The 16,061-nt window shown below is 40.5% G+C and overlaps 3 protein-coding genes across 11 annotated transcripts in view; 1 reads left to right on the top strand and 2 right to left on the bottom strand.

Moving 5' to 3' along the window:
- GINM1 (glycosylated integral membrane protein 1) overlaps nucleotides 1-16,061 on the bottom strand; it is a 785,919-nt gene that overhangs the window by 169,750 nt on the left and 600,108 nt on the right. The window lies entirely within an intron of this gene.
- Nucleotides 1-16,061, bottom strand: part of UST (uronyl 2-sulfotransferase) — a 119,939-nt gene that overhangs the window by 7,731 nt on the left and 96,147 nt on the right. The window lies entirely within an intron of this gene.
- The window catches only part of LOC310841273 (uncharacterized protein), a 155,201-nt gene that overhangs the window by 59,394 nt on the left and 79,746 nt on the right, over nucleotides 1-16,061 (top strand). Inside the window, exon 4 of one of the 8 annotated variants that reach the window (XR_014562451.1) lies at nucleotides 14,197-15,877. The exons of 6 other annotated variants lie outside the window; for them this stretch is intronic. The gene's annotated coding sequence lies outside the window, so the exon portion shown is untranslated. Of the gene's footprint in view, nucleotides 1-3,641; nucleotides 4,592-14,196; nucleotides 15,878-16,061 lie in introns of those variants that run through there. One more of the 8 variants, XR_014562452.1, reaches the window with a different exon arrangement.

Below are 16,061 nucleotides of genomic sequence, written 5' to 3'. Positions count from 1 at the left end.
TCCCAACCTTGACCATAAATTGAATGTGAAACTGAACTCACCGTAACCCATTCCAATCTGTGGTGTAATAATGAATAAAATAGATGTTTAAAATACGGTATTTGCTTCAAACAATGCTTGATAGTTTGGCTAACATTTTAAGGCATTGCATTGCCTTGGATTTCCCAAGAAGATAATATACCGATTCATTTAGATTTAAAGAAATGTTCCTTTTTCACATGACTTTGTGAGCTAGAATTGTCTATGTGAAATACCTGAAGATGAAACAAATCCCAAAATCAAGGGAGTGTTTTGGAAAACTCTGGGGCCTAACCATGCTGAGTAAACTGACATGATTATTCGAGTCAAGTATTTATTACATTTTTGGAAGTGAAAGCTGGACCATAAAGAAGGCTGATCGCCGAAGAATTGATGCTTTTGAATTATGGTGCTGGAGGAGACTCTTGAGAGTCCCATGGACTGCAAGAAGATCAAACCTATCCATTCTTAAGGAAATCAGCCCTGAGTGCTCACTGGAAGGACAGATCCTGAAGCTGAGGTTCCAATACTTTGCCCATCTCATGAGAAGAGAAGACTCCCTGGAAAAGACCCTGATGTTGGGAAAGATGGAGGGCACAAGGAGAAGGGGACAACAGAGGACGAGATGGTTGGATAGTGCTCTCGAAGCTACCAGCATGAGTTTGAGGAAACTGTGGGAGGCAGTGGAAGACAGGAGTGCCTGGCGTGCTCTGGTCCATGGGGTCACGAAGAGTCGGACATGACTAAACAACAACAAATTTATTTAATTTATATCCCAGCCTTCCTCCCAAAGACATCCAGGATGGCAAACAAGTGATCAAACAATAAAAACATCTTAAAAATACATAAGCAGACTGGTAAAGATCCTCACTTAAAAGGCTTGATAAAAGAGGAAGGTCTTCAAGCAGGTGCCGAAAATACACAAGAAATGATACCTGTCTAACATTCAAGAACACACTACACTAAAGGGTAGGTGCCACAACACTACATTTTGCAGAATGGACCTCCTGATTGTTGGACTACAACTCCTGTGAGTTGTAGTCCCAACAATATCTAACTGGGGACTCAAGTCTGATCTATACAGTAGCATTCCAGTTACGTAATAAAAACAGGAAACAAATATATCAAGCAGTAAAATAAAGACAATTTATCAGGTGGAATTAGCTTAAAGCAGCAAACCATTGAACATAAGCAGTATGGATAAGGGTTGTCACTTTATGGCAAAGCATGTACTTTGCATGCAGAAGGTCCCCGGTTCAATCTTTGGCACCTCTCAGTAGGGCTGGAAGAAACTCCTGCCTGACACCTTGAGCCACAGCCAACAACTGTTGACAATATTGAGCTACAAAGACCAATGCTCAAAGCAGCTTCCTACATACCTAATCTGCAAACACAGTGGCCTGGTTTGCATGCTATTGTAAATGATAGTTAGGCTAAACTATTGTTTGAATGTGAAGGCAAATGTGCAGCATCCTGGTGCATGCTGCTGAAATCATGGGTGTTTTGCCCCTTCCACTCCTGCCACCTAAAACAAAAACAAACCTCAATGGGTTGCCAAAACGAAACCCAAAAGCCTGGGTTTGGATGTAGCACTAAGCCAGACTATGGCTTACATCTCAGCAGCAAGAAGAGGAGCGTAGGAGCAACGTGGCTGTGATTTCAGGTGCCTGCACCAGCAAGCTGCATGTTCACATTTAAAAAAGCACTTTAGTGCATGCTCTGGTTATCTCTTGCTTGGACTACTGCAATGCGCTCTATGTGGGGCTACCTTTGAAGGTGACTCGGAAACTACAACTAATCCAGAATGCGGCAGCTAGACTGGTGACTGGGAGCGGCTGCCGAGACCACATAACACCGGTCTTGAAAGATCTACATTGGCGCCCAGTACGTTTCCAGGCACAATTTAAAGTGTTGGTGCTGACCTGAAGGAGCGTCTCCACCCCCATCGTTCCACCTGGACATTGAGGTCCAGTGACGAGAGGGCCTTCTGGCGGTTCCCTTGCTGTGAGAAGCCAAATTACAGGGAACGAGTCAGAGGGCCTTCTCGGTATTGGCACCCGCCTTGTGGAACGCCCTCTCACCAGATGTCAAAGAGAAAAACAACTACCAGACTTTTAGAAGACATCTGAAGGCAGCCATTTTTAGGGAGACATTTAATGTTTGATGCACTATTGTATTTTAATATTTTGTTGGAAGCAGCCCAGTGGCTGGGGAAGCCCAGCCAGATGGGCAGGGTATAATTAATTAATTATTAGATTAGCTATCATTTAAAGTAACATGGATTTGTTTTGCTGCTGGCAAATATATTGGCCCTGAAGATAAACCCAAGTGAACTCAAAAGAAACCTTATATTAGCATTGTAACAGAAAGATTACAGCTTGAAGATAGTTTTAGATAGCAAAATGACCACTGTATCAAACCAAAAAATTTAGATGGCATATTTCTATAAAATACTGGTTTATAATATGAATAAATTAGTAGAAAAACCCCCTGACAAGTCAGCATTTGTTCAGTTCTTTCACACATAAAAAACCTCTTGAGACGATCATGGCAGCAGGAGTTAATTTTCAACACAGAAACTACAGAATCCCCAAATCTCTTTATAAAGGGCTTGCAATTTCTAGGTCACCAGGGCAAGGCTCCTTCTGCCAGTTTTTTTGTTCAGCATCACAATACCATGGCGAAGTAAGGCAGGACACCAAATTAATCACATGCTTTTATTTTGTTTTTCTCTTGTAAGTTCAGTGATTAACAGTAACATTACTGACAGTTACACATTAGTAAAAAAGCTCCCATTTCCCCTTCACTCAAGTTTGAACATTTCACAGCACTTATTATATATACTAAGTCTGAGGGTGGTCAAAGGCTGGGGACATCTGGCATTTAAAAAAGGAAAGGAGACAGACAGACAAAAGAATATCAGAATGGGAAATGAAACACTGTCTCTTTAAAGTACACTGCTTTTGACACAGAGCCTGACTGTTCTGGCCAACAGCCAGTAAGTTAGAATAAAGGCTTTCCTCAACCCAACCCTACAGGGATAGAGTATCTACTGCTAAAAACTAAGGCGTGCTTCAGAAAAGTAAAGTAAGCAAACAAAATGAAAGGAGGTGGGGGCGGGGAGATCCCAAAGTTTCAAAATTCCCAAGTGAAATCATTGCAGGTTTTTCCCAGGCTTCCTATGTCTTTTGGAAAGGGAATCCTTGGCTCCATTCCTCACCTAGACTAAGATGAAATAGGGAAAAGAGGATGGTGATGGAGTGTATGTGTTTGTGTGTGTGTGTGTGTGTGTGTGTGTGTGTGTGAGAGAGAGAGAGAGAGAGAGAGAGAGAGAGAGAGAGAGAGAGAGATCACCAGAGTTCTCATAGTCTTTGTACATCTCCAGTGTTCTCTCTAGACTGGTGACTTTCCTAATAGGAAGGAAAATTGGGTTTTATGAATTACCTTTACACAGATCTTTCCAGCCAGTAGTGTTAACATACAGGCTACACCTATATCTGGCCAGTAGGAGGCAAGTTTCTTTTTAAAAAACAACCCTAGGAAATGTTGCTTCTGGACACAATGGTGAAATTACAAATTTCCTTTCATAGCACACACATTGCCTTTGTTCATTTTAATTGCAGGGCTAAATCATGTTTACAGTAATAATTGGAGAGCTGCTGAAAACACATCACTATTGGTGAGCAAATCTACACCCTATGCTTGGGCTATGTACTGTGTGGGCTACCACCATTGCGAATCTTCACATCCAGGCAAGCAGCCTCCATCAATGTGAAGTGTGTGGCTTGAGAGCGATACAAAAATGTTCAGACGTGACAATCTGAGTATGGACAAGAAAGCTGGGGGGAGAATCATACAGCCAATGCTTTGTTTCTGATCAACAGCTTGGACGGTGATGTCAATGGGCATTAAGACAGGAGTTTAACAAAATATTACTGTGGGGAGAAACTTTCATTTGACTGAGGAAGTTGTTAAGGGTTGGGGGTGATATACCCTTTGATCTGTACGGTTTCAACCATCTGTCCCTGCTATTTGCTCTACGGTGGAGGGGAGACTAGAGGGGCCTGTATTTTTTATACCCATGTCACAAATGGGAGTGGCTGTGTAGGGTGTGTGTGATTTAGATTAGTACATAAAGTGTGCATGATGAGACTTTGAGAGAGACAATTGATCCCTAACGCCCCAACAGCTAAATCAAATTAGCAGCTCAATACTGCAGCTGTATTTAATTTTTAAAATGCAAAATGTTGTTGGCCCTTAGTTGGCATTTCTATGGCTCACAGTTGTTTCTGGCAAAAATTGCTATGTGTAAGCTGGATGAAGCGATCATGTTGTGAATGCCTAGAACCTCTTCGGTAACTCTTACACAGTGTTAGAAACAGATATGAAAGCTAGGAGCTAAATGGCACCTTAAATCTAGGCTATGGGCACATTCTTTATAACGAGAACACAAAGCTAAAAATGAATGAACTGCAGCTAAAATATAATGTTCATTTTTCTCATAGTCTAGTCCTTCCCCTGCCCACCCCCCTAATATTCTTAAGAGGGTCTCTTCTCCAGTCTTCAGAGAGTAGCTGGAGTAGACATAAAAAGGTTCTCCTTTTCTTTCACTCTAAGTTTTAATTTGAAATCTTAGGCGCAGTACTGTGCCCATAGCTCAGAAACTACTTGTGCTAATCAAATTCCCTGTCACAAAATGTTTCTAGAACAATGGGAGTTTCGAACACGGCTCATACAGAGTTGAATCCAAAGTTCCAAAGAATCCAGCTCTCTAAACTGGGTGTAACATCATAGATTCTGTGCCAGCCACCTTTTACATTTCTACGCATCAAGTTAATCGCACTCAGGAAGATGAATTAGCCTTGACCCCACAGCAGGACTACCTGGAACTGAACCTGCCCATTTGGTTTGCACAGCTAGCCCTCCTAACTACACAAAGGTATATTGGAACTCAGTTGTTTATATCCTCTACCCTTGCCTCCACAATAGCATTGCTATGTACTACTGAAAACCAGATGAAGAGAATCTACCCTTAGTTGGCTGCCATACAGTAAGAAACAACTTTTATTATTTCCAAATAAAAGGACTCTGGCCATTAGCCATAAAGTTTCTCAGACTAAACTTCTTGAGGTGGCTGTCCTTTGTCTGCAGTGTTGCTGACCCAGTCAAAACTAGGTGAGACAAAAGATTAGTAGCATGAACAAAGGCATCAAGCCAAACCTGGGGCGGGCGGGGGGGGGGGGGGAGAATAGCCAACAAGTTGCTGGTTGAACACACAGCTCTGCTTTAGTCATGCACTATTAACATGAGAAGGAAAAGTCAGGCTAGAAAGCATCAGAACTTCTTCCTGACACAAGGCATCAGCTTATTTGAGTTATTCCAAGGCACTGGGTACCAACAGCTTAAATGTATCCCATTTATGCACAAGAGGCACAATAGTAGAGATCAACTATTCCGACAAGAGTGGATTTCCAAGCAGCTGATTATCTCAGAAGAAAATTAATTTAAAGTGACATCCAATGATGTCCATCTGCTCACATGACAGAAATCTTCTATTTTTTTATTTAAAAAATTCTCCTCCCTCAGCCCGTTGTACCCCAATCCTCCAAAGCATGTTTTGGGACATATAGTGGGCTGCAGGGGTAGTGAAGGAAAGACAAGGCCTGTTGTGTGAGTGGCTGGGTGCCTGCTTGTACTATATTACATCTCAGACTTTTTGCCACCTGCTGAAAATTCAGATAAACAGTTAACCTAAGATCACAATTAAGTGTTTTTAAAAGCCTGGATAGCTCTGTTTGTTAGAGTGTGATGCTGATGATGCCAAGGTTGCAGGTTTGGTCCCTGTATGGGACGGCTGCATATTCCTGCACTGCAGGAGGTTGGACTATGAATAATCTAGGAGGCTATTCTGAGTCTCAAGCATGATATTCTGCAATCACTTTCATATCATTGAAACATCACCTTGATTATATCATAAACAATAGCCAACAGTCAACTATAGTAGTCCATAAGCTTATTTGTTCTTACAGTTCATCCTACCTCCAGTCCCAATTACAACATATTAGCTAGAAATCAAGTACAGTGGTACCTCAGGTTAAGTACTTAATTTGTTCCGGAGGTCCATACTTAACCTGAAACTGTTCTTAACCTGAATCACCACTTTAGCTAAAGGGGCCTCCTGCTGCCGCCGAAGCACGATTTCTGTTCTCATCCTGAAACAAAGTTCTTAACTTGAAGCACTATTTCTTGGTTAGCGGAGTCTGTAACCTTAAGCGTATGTAACCTGAAGCGTATGTAACCCAAGGTACCACTGTACTGTAAAACTTGCCTACCAGTTGACTTGTTCCAACTGCTTCCTTTTTGGCTGAGTAACACATTAAATGATATAAACTGCAAGCCCCTTCTTGTAGAGAAAGGGCACATTTAGAAGCCATAAAGACAACCCAAATACAGCAACCAATGGAAAGATAAAGTACAAGATCCAGAAAACCCAATGCCAACAGCCACAGAGTCTCTCCAGAGACTTCTATGAAGGAGGAAATAGAAAGAACAGGAACATAGGCTAGGAAGCATGGAAAAGTGACTTGACTACATAACCAGGTAGGCTAGTACATATCAGGATTAGAAATGTATTTGCAAAATGGAGACTTCCGGTCAGCGCCAGCGTTTAATGGCTGCCCTTGCCTCGAGTTCCGAGGCAGGACTGCTCCGCGGGTTCGGGTCTGACCCGCTACGGCGAGCGGGGGACCCTTAAAATCACAGGCGCAGGAGCCTGTGAACAAGGAGACTCGGAGGGCACCTTTTGCGCCCCCCGGTACTGCGAAAGAGCCTTTTTAAAGGCTCCGGAGCGGCATCGGGTGTGAGCGCGGTGCTGAGAGTCGCTACCCAGCTCGTGGAGTGAAGCCGCGTCGCCATGAACGGAGAGCGCCGATTCCTTCCTGAAACTGAAAATTGACTGCAACACCCGTGAGTAAGAATTGAGGGACTGAACGGGACATTAAATTCTGAAATTTGGCTGAAAACGGGAAAGGCATAAACTAAGGAAGTCTGCCTCCCCGAACTGCATGATAAACAAAGCAACGAAAGAGTAAGCTGCATTTGAAAGAAAAGATATATATTTTTTTCTTAAGCTGTCAAACCTGACATCGGACTCAGACCTCCCCCCAACAGGCAGGAGAAGGGGGGAAGAAAATTCGACATTGCCAACCTGCATTAAAATAATTGGATGGAAAAAAGGGTCTTCCACTGCTAAATCCCCCAGGTCGGGCTGCCTGAGCAAGGCACCGGGAAAGTGAACTGTCAGTTTAGACTGGATACAAAGTGGGGTTTGTCTGAAACAAAGTTACTGGACTTTAATGGAATTATTTTGCTGAACTTTTGGTTACATTGAAAAAAGTGAGGATTTACAGTGTGGACTCTTGAACTTTTTGTTCATTGCTCTATGTTTCCTTGCTTCTTTGTCTCTCTTTTCCATTTGGATACAATTGAATGCTCCCTCTAGAGGGTTTAAAGAGAAACTGTTACATTGAAAAAGAAACAGTGGGATTTTCCACTTGTAAACTTTTCCTGTGAGAACGGCCTTGAGGACATGAGTGGCCCAGCAGATGAGATAGTAACCAGATCTAAAGCAAAGCTTGCACAAAAGAAAAGGGGCTCAATATCAGGTACAATACCAGCTGCACAGGAAAAGGCAACAACAGCATCTATGGATTCTATGACACAGGCACTGCTTAAAATAAATCAATCTTTGGAAGCACTGACAAAGCAGTCCACAGAAAATTCCAAAAAATTGACAGAACTGACAGCAAGATTGGACTTGAACACTGCAAGCGTAACATCTAATACAGACTCTATTAATAAATTAATCCAGGAAAGTGCTGAAACACGAAAGATTGCTGAAAGTGCAAAAAATACTGCAGAGGAGACAAGGGAAAAGTTTGCGCCGATTGTAAAAAAAGTGAAGGAACATGATGCAACTTTGGCCTTACTGGAACTACAGAGGAAGGAGAAAAACCTGAAATTAAGACTAGTTCCTGAAAGTGAGGGGGACAGCCTTGTGGAATTCCTTACAGAGAACTTTGCGGAATTCTAGCAAGAGGAATGGGGGGAAGAAGAGGAGTTTGAAATAACAACAGCTTTTCGGCTGGGCAGGAGGCAGGGCAAGAAACCAAGGGACTGTCTAATTACACTGAGATCTAAGGAAGAAATAGATAGAATATTGAACCTGCATTATCAAAAGGCACTGGTGATTCAGAACTGTCAAATACAGATTTTTAAGGACATCCCTAAATATATCTTGGAGGTGAGAACTTGCTATAAAGATTTGGTTGACCTGCTGAAGAAAAATACCATACCTTTTAGGTGGGAGTTCCCACAAGGACTATCCTTTAATTTCAAAGGAAGAAAGATTAAAATAAGAACAATTCAAGACAAAGAACAGTTTCTGGAGAGATACTTAGAAGACCTGCAGAAAGGAACAGTAGGGGAGAAAGAATCAACTGACATTGCAAATTTATCATTTGGACTCTTGCCACCACCATCGGAGGAAGAACAAAAGCTTGGAGCAGTTGGAGGAACAGGAACCTAATAACAAAATGTCTCTACAACTTCTTAGTTGGAATTGTAACGGTTTGAACCTTCCCCGAAAAAGACGCCAAGTTTTTCATATTTTCAAGAGAGAACAATTAGATTTAATATGTTTGCAAGAAACTCATATTGCCAGGATACACAGGAAATTGTTGACAAATAAGAGACTTGGACAGGAATTTATTTCATCAGACAAAGTTAAGAAAAGAGGTGTGGTGATCTACGCAAAAGAAAAATTGGCTCCAAAAATGATATTCAAAGATGAACAAGGAAGATACCTGGCAATTGAAATACAAATTCAAGGAGAAAAAAATTTGATAGCTGGAGTTTACGCGCCAAATGAAGGGAAGGCCGAATTTGTTAAGAAGTTGCATGAGACCTTAATGGACTTTTTAGACTATAAAATCGTAATGATGGGAGATATGAATGGAGTCGTCTCCACAAACATGGATAAAGCACAGAGACAAGTGATTTCTAAGGAAGGGAGACTACCAAAGACTTTTTTTGAAATGACTGAAACTATGGACTTGATTGATATTTGGAGAACAAGGAACCCTCTTGAGAGAGAGGGAACTTTTTTCTCTGAAGCAAAAATGACATGGACAAGAATTGACCAAATTTGGGTTACTAGTAGCCTGGCGCCAAGAATAAAAAAAGTAGAAATCTGCCCAAAAACTTGCTCCGACCATAATGCGGTAAAGATGGAGATGAAATTAACAACAACTGGATCCTTTAGATGGAGAATGAATGACACCCTACTCAGAGATGAAGAGATTTATAAGAAGGCCCAAAAAACATTGAAAGATTATTTTGAGATAAATTTGAGAACAGAAGTGGAGAAAAGAACAATCTGGGACGCTAGCAAAGCCGTGATGCGAGGTTTCCTAATTCAACAGAATTCCATAAAAAAGAAAAAAGAAAATGAGAGGAAAGAAAAAATCTTAGAAAAAATGAAAGAAGGAGAAAAGAAATTGAGATCTAAACCAAAGTCCCATGAGATCCTGAGAGAAATAAAGTATTATCAGATGCAATACATGGAACTGATGAATCAAGAAATAGAATGGAAGATAAAGCAAATGAGACAAAAGACATTTGAATCAGCAGACAAATGTGGGAAACTTCTGTCATGGCAATTGAAAAAGAGGCAGAAATTGAACACAGTGACAAGTCTTGAAATGGATGGGAAGATTATCCACAAACCTAATGAGATAAGTAATTGTTTTCAAAGCTTCTTTAAGAAATTGTATGCACAAGGGCCAGTTAACGAACAAGAAATAGAAGAATTTATTAAAAAATATGGACTACCAAAAATTTCAGAACAAAGTAAAACGATCCTGAATGAGAAAATAACAGAACAAGAAATAGAGGGTGCCATTCAGAATATGCAATTGGGAAAATCACCAGGACCAGATGGTTTGACTGCTAGATATTACAAAGTGTTGAAGGAATGGTTAATACAACCACTGAAGGAAGTCTGCAATGAAATTTTGGAGGGGAAAAAGGCACCTGAATCGTGGAAAGAGGCTTTCATCTCGCTTATACCGAAAACAGAGACTGAAAAGAACCAGGTCAAAAACTACCGCCCTATATCTTTACTTAACGTGGATTACAAAATTTTTGCAGACATTTTGGCAAAAAGATTGAAGAGAGTGTTGTTAGGGGAGATTCATAAGGACCAAGCTGGCTTTCTCCCAGGGAGACATATGTCAGACAATGTGAGGAACATTATAGACATTTTGGAGTTGTTAGAAGTTGATATTAACAGGAAGGCTGTTTTGATTTTTGTGGATGCGGAGAAAGCCTTTGACAATATTTGTTGGAGCTTTATGAAGAAGAATCTCCAAGGGATGGGGGTAGGCCAAGGCTTTGAAAACGGTATAGGTGCAATATATTCTAAAAAAAAGCAAAATTAATTGTAAACAATGTGGTAACGGAAGAAATATCAATAGAAAAAGGTACACGACAGGGATGCCCAATATCCCCTTTGCTCTTTATATTAGTCCTGGAGGTTTTGTTAAATATGATTAGAAGGGACCAGTTGGTTAAAGGAATTCAGGTTGGAGTTAAACATTACAAGCTAAGGGCATTTGCAGATGACCTAGTATTAACTTTGCAACAGCCAGACACTAGCACTAAAAGAGTATTAGAACTAATTGAGATATTTGGTCAAGTAGCAGGATTCAAATTGAACAAACAGAAAACGAAAGTGCTGGAAAAAAACTTAACAATGGAAGAAAGAGAGAGGTTTCAGAGTGAAACAGGTTTGGAAATAACGAAAAAAGTGAAATATCTGGGGGTGAACTTAACATCTAAGAATGTCAACTTATTTAAGGACAATTATGAAAAGTGTTGGACAGAAGTAAAGAAAGATCTGGAAATATGGTCTAGGTTGAGACTTTCCTTGTTAGGCCGAATTGCTGTTATCAAGATGAATGTATTGCCTAGAATGTTATTCTTATTTCAGACGTTACAGATTTTGGACAAGATGGACTGTTTCAAGAAGTGGCAGAAAGACATATCTAAGTTTGTCTGGCAGGGCAAAAAGCCCAGAATAAAATTTAAGATTTTAACTGATGCAAAAGATAGAGGGGGTTTTGCCCTGCCGGACTTAAGACTTTATTATGAATCAGCAGCTTTTTGCTGGTTGAAACATTGGTTGCTTCTTGAAGACACAGACATTTTGGATTCGGAAGGGTATGACAATAACTTTGGTTGGCATGCATATTTATGGTATGACAAGGCAAAGGTGCATAAAAGATTTAAAAACCATATTGTTAGGAAAGCATTATACAATGTTTGGACTTGATACAAAGATTTGTTGGAAAGTAAAACTCCCAGGTGATTGTCACCAATGGAAGCTAAGGCGGTGAAAAAACTTAATATGGACTCTAAATGGCCAAAATATTGTGAAATTCTAGAACAAGATGGTGAAAAGGTTAAACTTCAGAGTTATGAAAAATTAAAGTTCAAAGTTCGAGATTGGTTGCATTACCATCAGATAAATGAGACATTTAAGCAGGACAGGAAAATAGGATTTCAGAAGGAGAGGTCAAAATTAGAAACAGAATTGTTAGAACCCAATACAAAAAATTTGTCAAGAATGTATAACTTGCTGTTGAAATGGAATACACAGGATGAAATGGTGAAATCAGCTATGATTAAATGGGCACAAGACATCGGTCATGACATTATGTTCGCTGACTGGGAACAGTTATGGACCACTGGTGTTAAATTTACGGCATGTAATGCCTTAAAAGAAAACATAATGAAAATGATCTACAGGTGGTACATGACCCCAGTCAAGCTTGCAAAAATTTATCATTTGCCCAAGAACAAATGTTGGAAATGCAATGAGACTGAAGGTACTTTTTATCACCTTTGGTGGACCTGCCCGAGGGTTAAAGCCTTTTGGGAAATGATCTATAATGAAATTAAGAAAGTCCTTAAGTGGACCTTTCCTAAGAAACCTGAGGCTTTTCTCCTGGGCATGGTTGGCCAATTGGTGCCAAAGAAGGATAGGACCTTTTTTATGTACGCTACCACAGCAGCAAGAATTCTTCTGGCAAAGTATTGGAAGATGCAAGAACTACCTACTCTGGAAGAATGGCAGACAAAGGTGATGGACTTTATGGGACTGGCAGAGATGACCGGCAGAATCCGCGACCAGGGGAAAGAAACAGTGGAAGAGGACTGGAAGAAATTCAAAATATATCTTAAAAATTGTTGTAAAATTGAGGAATGTTAAGATGTCAAGGGGTAAGAAGTAGAGAATTACAGCTGTAACTAACAAGTTTATGGAAACGTAATGAAAGGGAACTAATAGATAAACTGACTAAAGGGTTGCTAAAGAATTCCAAAATAAGGATGCAGTGAAAGGGAGGTATGGGGAAGTTGGAGGAAAGAAGGTCTATGAATATAAGATTATGAAATTATACATGTTTAAATGTTTTGTATGTTTTTGTCTTGTGTTTTGTTTGCTTTTATTATGTGTTTGAAAAATGAATGAAAATTATTTTTTTTATAAAAAAAAAGAAATGTATTTGCAAAATGGATTGATCTTATCCCTTGATCTTATCCCTCAAGCCAAAATTTGTAGTTGCCTGCCTGCCCCACCTGGGGCATTTCCTGTGCGGTTGAGGATATGCTGCCTGAAGACAAGCTGCTTGTCACATAGGCAGGGGCAGCCCATGTTCCCTCCCTGGCTTTCTCCAAGAGAACATGTGCTGCTGCCTCGAGAACATGACAACCAGCATTCCCCACTTGTTTGACTCTCCTTGGGCAAAGTGCTTTGGGCACCCTGGCTATTCAGCTGCCAAACAATCCCCAACCTTTCTCCCTACTTTGGAGCCAAATAGGTGGCAGGGATCACTGGGCAATACTCTTCCACCTCAGCAGCTTCAAAATTGGGGGAAAGGGCTGAGTGCTCATCATGCTTACTAGAGAATAGGACCACACCCACTGCAGCAAACATATTTATTTGTTAAAGCCTGATTGCTCATTATTAGCACCAATGTCAATGTAATACTAAACCATGATTAAAGCCAACAAAGGAATGAGAAAATCTGTACAAGATGGGTTGGCTCCCAATTTACAAACTACAATTTGAGAGACCCAGGATTACATCTGCAAAGTCCCCAGGAAGCTAAATATTAACCCATCACCTAACATTAAGAGATGTTTCACCTACTTCATTTCTGCATGCCAAACTGCTGCTAAAAAGTGTAGAGAAGGGTCAGGTTTTTAATAAAAATGTTAGCCGTACTAATTTGTCCAATGAGCAAATTTCCAAGCCCAGTAGCCTCGAAAAAACGCATTCACATCAAATTTAAATGAAGGCCCCCATTAAGCTTACAGCAGGGGGGAAACAGAGTGCTTTTGCCTGTGCAATATTCATTAGTCGTGTGGAGATTGCACTTCTCCCCTTTTTAACAAAAGGGAGCTTGAAACAAATACTCTCTACAACACTACACCTTTAAAGCACATTTGAAGTGTATTTCCCATGCTTTGGAGAAGAATTGTAACTCTGCAAAGAGTAAACTACAGGGCTCAGAATTCTTTGATGAAAAGAATGTGCTTTAAAGGTGTGTATATGCAGCCATGTATGTATGGGCAGCGGTGACTAACCTGTGGCCTGCACCAGGCACACCATAGGTTTTTTTATCTGTGTCCCTACTACCCACCCCAATTTGTTATTTAATTTTAAAAAATACTTTTAAAATATTACTGACTTCTCCTGTAGGTTCTGTCTTGTAGGTCCTGCACTGTGATACTTCAGTGCCAAGAAGGCTCCCCCCAAAATAAATTTGTCACTTAAGAAAACAATAATACAGTGGAACCTTGGTTCTCAAGCAGCTTAGTTGATGAACAAATCGGCTCCCGAACACTGAAAGCCTGGAAGTAGGTTCTGGTTTTTGAACGTTTTTTGGAAGCCGAACGTCCGACAGTTTCTGCTTGAGTGCAGGAAGCTCCTGCAGCCAACTGGAAGCCGTGCCTTGGTTTTTGAACATTCTGGGAGTCGAATGAACTTCCGGAACGGATTAAGTTCGAGAACCAAGATACCACTGTACATATATTTACTGACTGCTTCTACAGATCCCCTTTTGGAAAGCACCTTTGAAGACTGCAGTTCTCACCATACTTCTACGCTTCAGCCATACCCACTTTTGATGTGTGTCCTCTATAGAGAGTTGGCCACAGGTACAAAAGAGAGGTTAGCCATCCCTGATGTATGGTGTGGATACTAAAACATTAGATCTACTGGTATTTAGAAGATGACAAGGACATGTACCACATTTATTATGTCAAGGAAGTTGAAATATAACCTTCCACAGGCAAGTTATCAAAATTATTTATATGTTTATATTTTATTATTAAATGTGTTTCTAGAAGCTGCCTTGAATATTGTGAATGAGGTGACACATTAAAAAAATACAAAATTAGATGCTTGTTTCAGCAATTCTAAGAGCCAGAAGTGACATCTGATTTCTACAATGTTTCTTTGTGCTTTGATTTATTACTTAATACCATAATTTGATGCTTTATAAAATAATGAGACATCTGCAACATGGAGAAATGAGATAATCATAAGAAGAAAATGCACCCATTCAAGTTAACTACAAAAAAGCTGAAGAATTCAAAGGGGAATTCAAAAATCAAAGGGGAGTGAGTTACATTAGAAAAGCAGTCACAAATACTTTTAGGACACTCCAGCTGTTCTTGCAGGGGGAAAAAAAGATTTGAACTTCTGGAATTTATTAAGCTTGGTAAGCTTATTGGAACAGGAAAAATGCCTAGGTATTTGCTTTTGCCAAATGAAATTTAAAGCAACTCTGAAACTATAAATCTGTTTTCAAGTCTTATTTTTTTCAAACTGTAATCCTAGACGTTCACATTTTAATATTTTAAAATAGAACTTCTCAGAACAATTTTAACCAAACAAACTAATGACAAGACTGAGAAAGTGGTCTGCCTCAGTATTTATCCAGTAAAGATCAGCATAATGTACTAGTGTGAACTTCAGTTTTGCTGTTTGTGCAATATCTAAATAAGGTAAACATGTCAATCTCAGTTTGTAGGATACTAGTACTCTAGTATTCCTAACAGTTACCTAAGGTTCAAACATTTACCAATGACTCCTCCATTATGGGTGATCCAACTGCTTTACATTTTATTTGGTGCAGAGTGGGGAGAGGGAGTACCGTATTTTTCCATCTATAAGATGCCCCCATGTATAAGGGGGACTCCGATTTAAGAAAATGAGGGAGATCTATCCATGTATAAGATGCCCCCAAATTCTGGACATTATTTTTAGGGGGGAAACCTAGTCTTATACATGGAAAAATACGGTAATTAAAATGGCTGCCTGGCAACCACAAGATCAAGGCGGTCCAACACGTAGCCCTCAACACCATTTTTGGCAGCCCTCAACAACATCACAGCCTCCCCTCCCTGCAAGCCCTTGTGCTGCCTTCCCAAAGCTGGGTAAGGAGGCACTGGGCTTTGGGAAGGAGACAATGAAGGCTCTGACATGGTCCTAGAGTCCTCCCGCCTAGCTAGTGCTTTCTCAGGTTTAGGAAGGAGGTGAGAGGGTTCTAGGACCCTGTCATAGGGCTGGGGGGTGCGTCAGATTTTGGCCACCCCATCCCCAAAGTGTGCAGCCCATGGGTTCCATGTCAAAGTACTCTTGTGGCACACTTGGTATGAAAAGTTGGAGTAATGTACTCCTCAGTTGTTACATCACTGTAGAATGATAAAGGGCTAGTAACAGAGGGGCAGGAAGAGCCATAGAGCCATTCCACCCTGCTTCCTAATAGGTCTTTAATAGGTCCTAGGTTTGTTATAAAATCCTGTCCCAACTGCACAAGTTATTAAAATATAGCAAGCTTGCAGCTAACTCACTACTTGGCTGCAAAAGAGAGACTGTATCATCAGTGCAACTTTAAGTCACCTGAATTGAA

Source organism: Podarcis gaigeae, assembly GCF_964106915.1.
Source record: "Podarcis gaigeae genome assembly, chromosome: 3".
NCBI classification, from domain to species: Eukaryota; Metazoa; Chordata; class Lepidosauria; order Squamata; family Lacertidae; genus Podarcis; species Podarcis gaigeae.
Note: the sequence above shows the minus strand (reverse complement) of the source record. Positions and strands in the feature narration are given on the sequence as shown.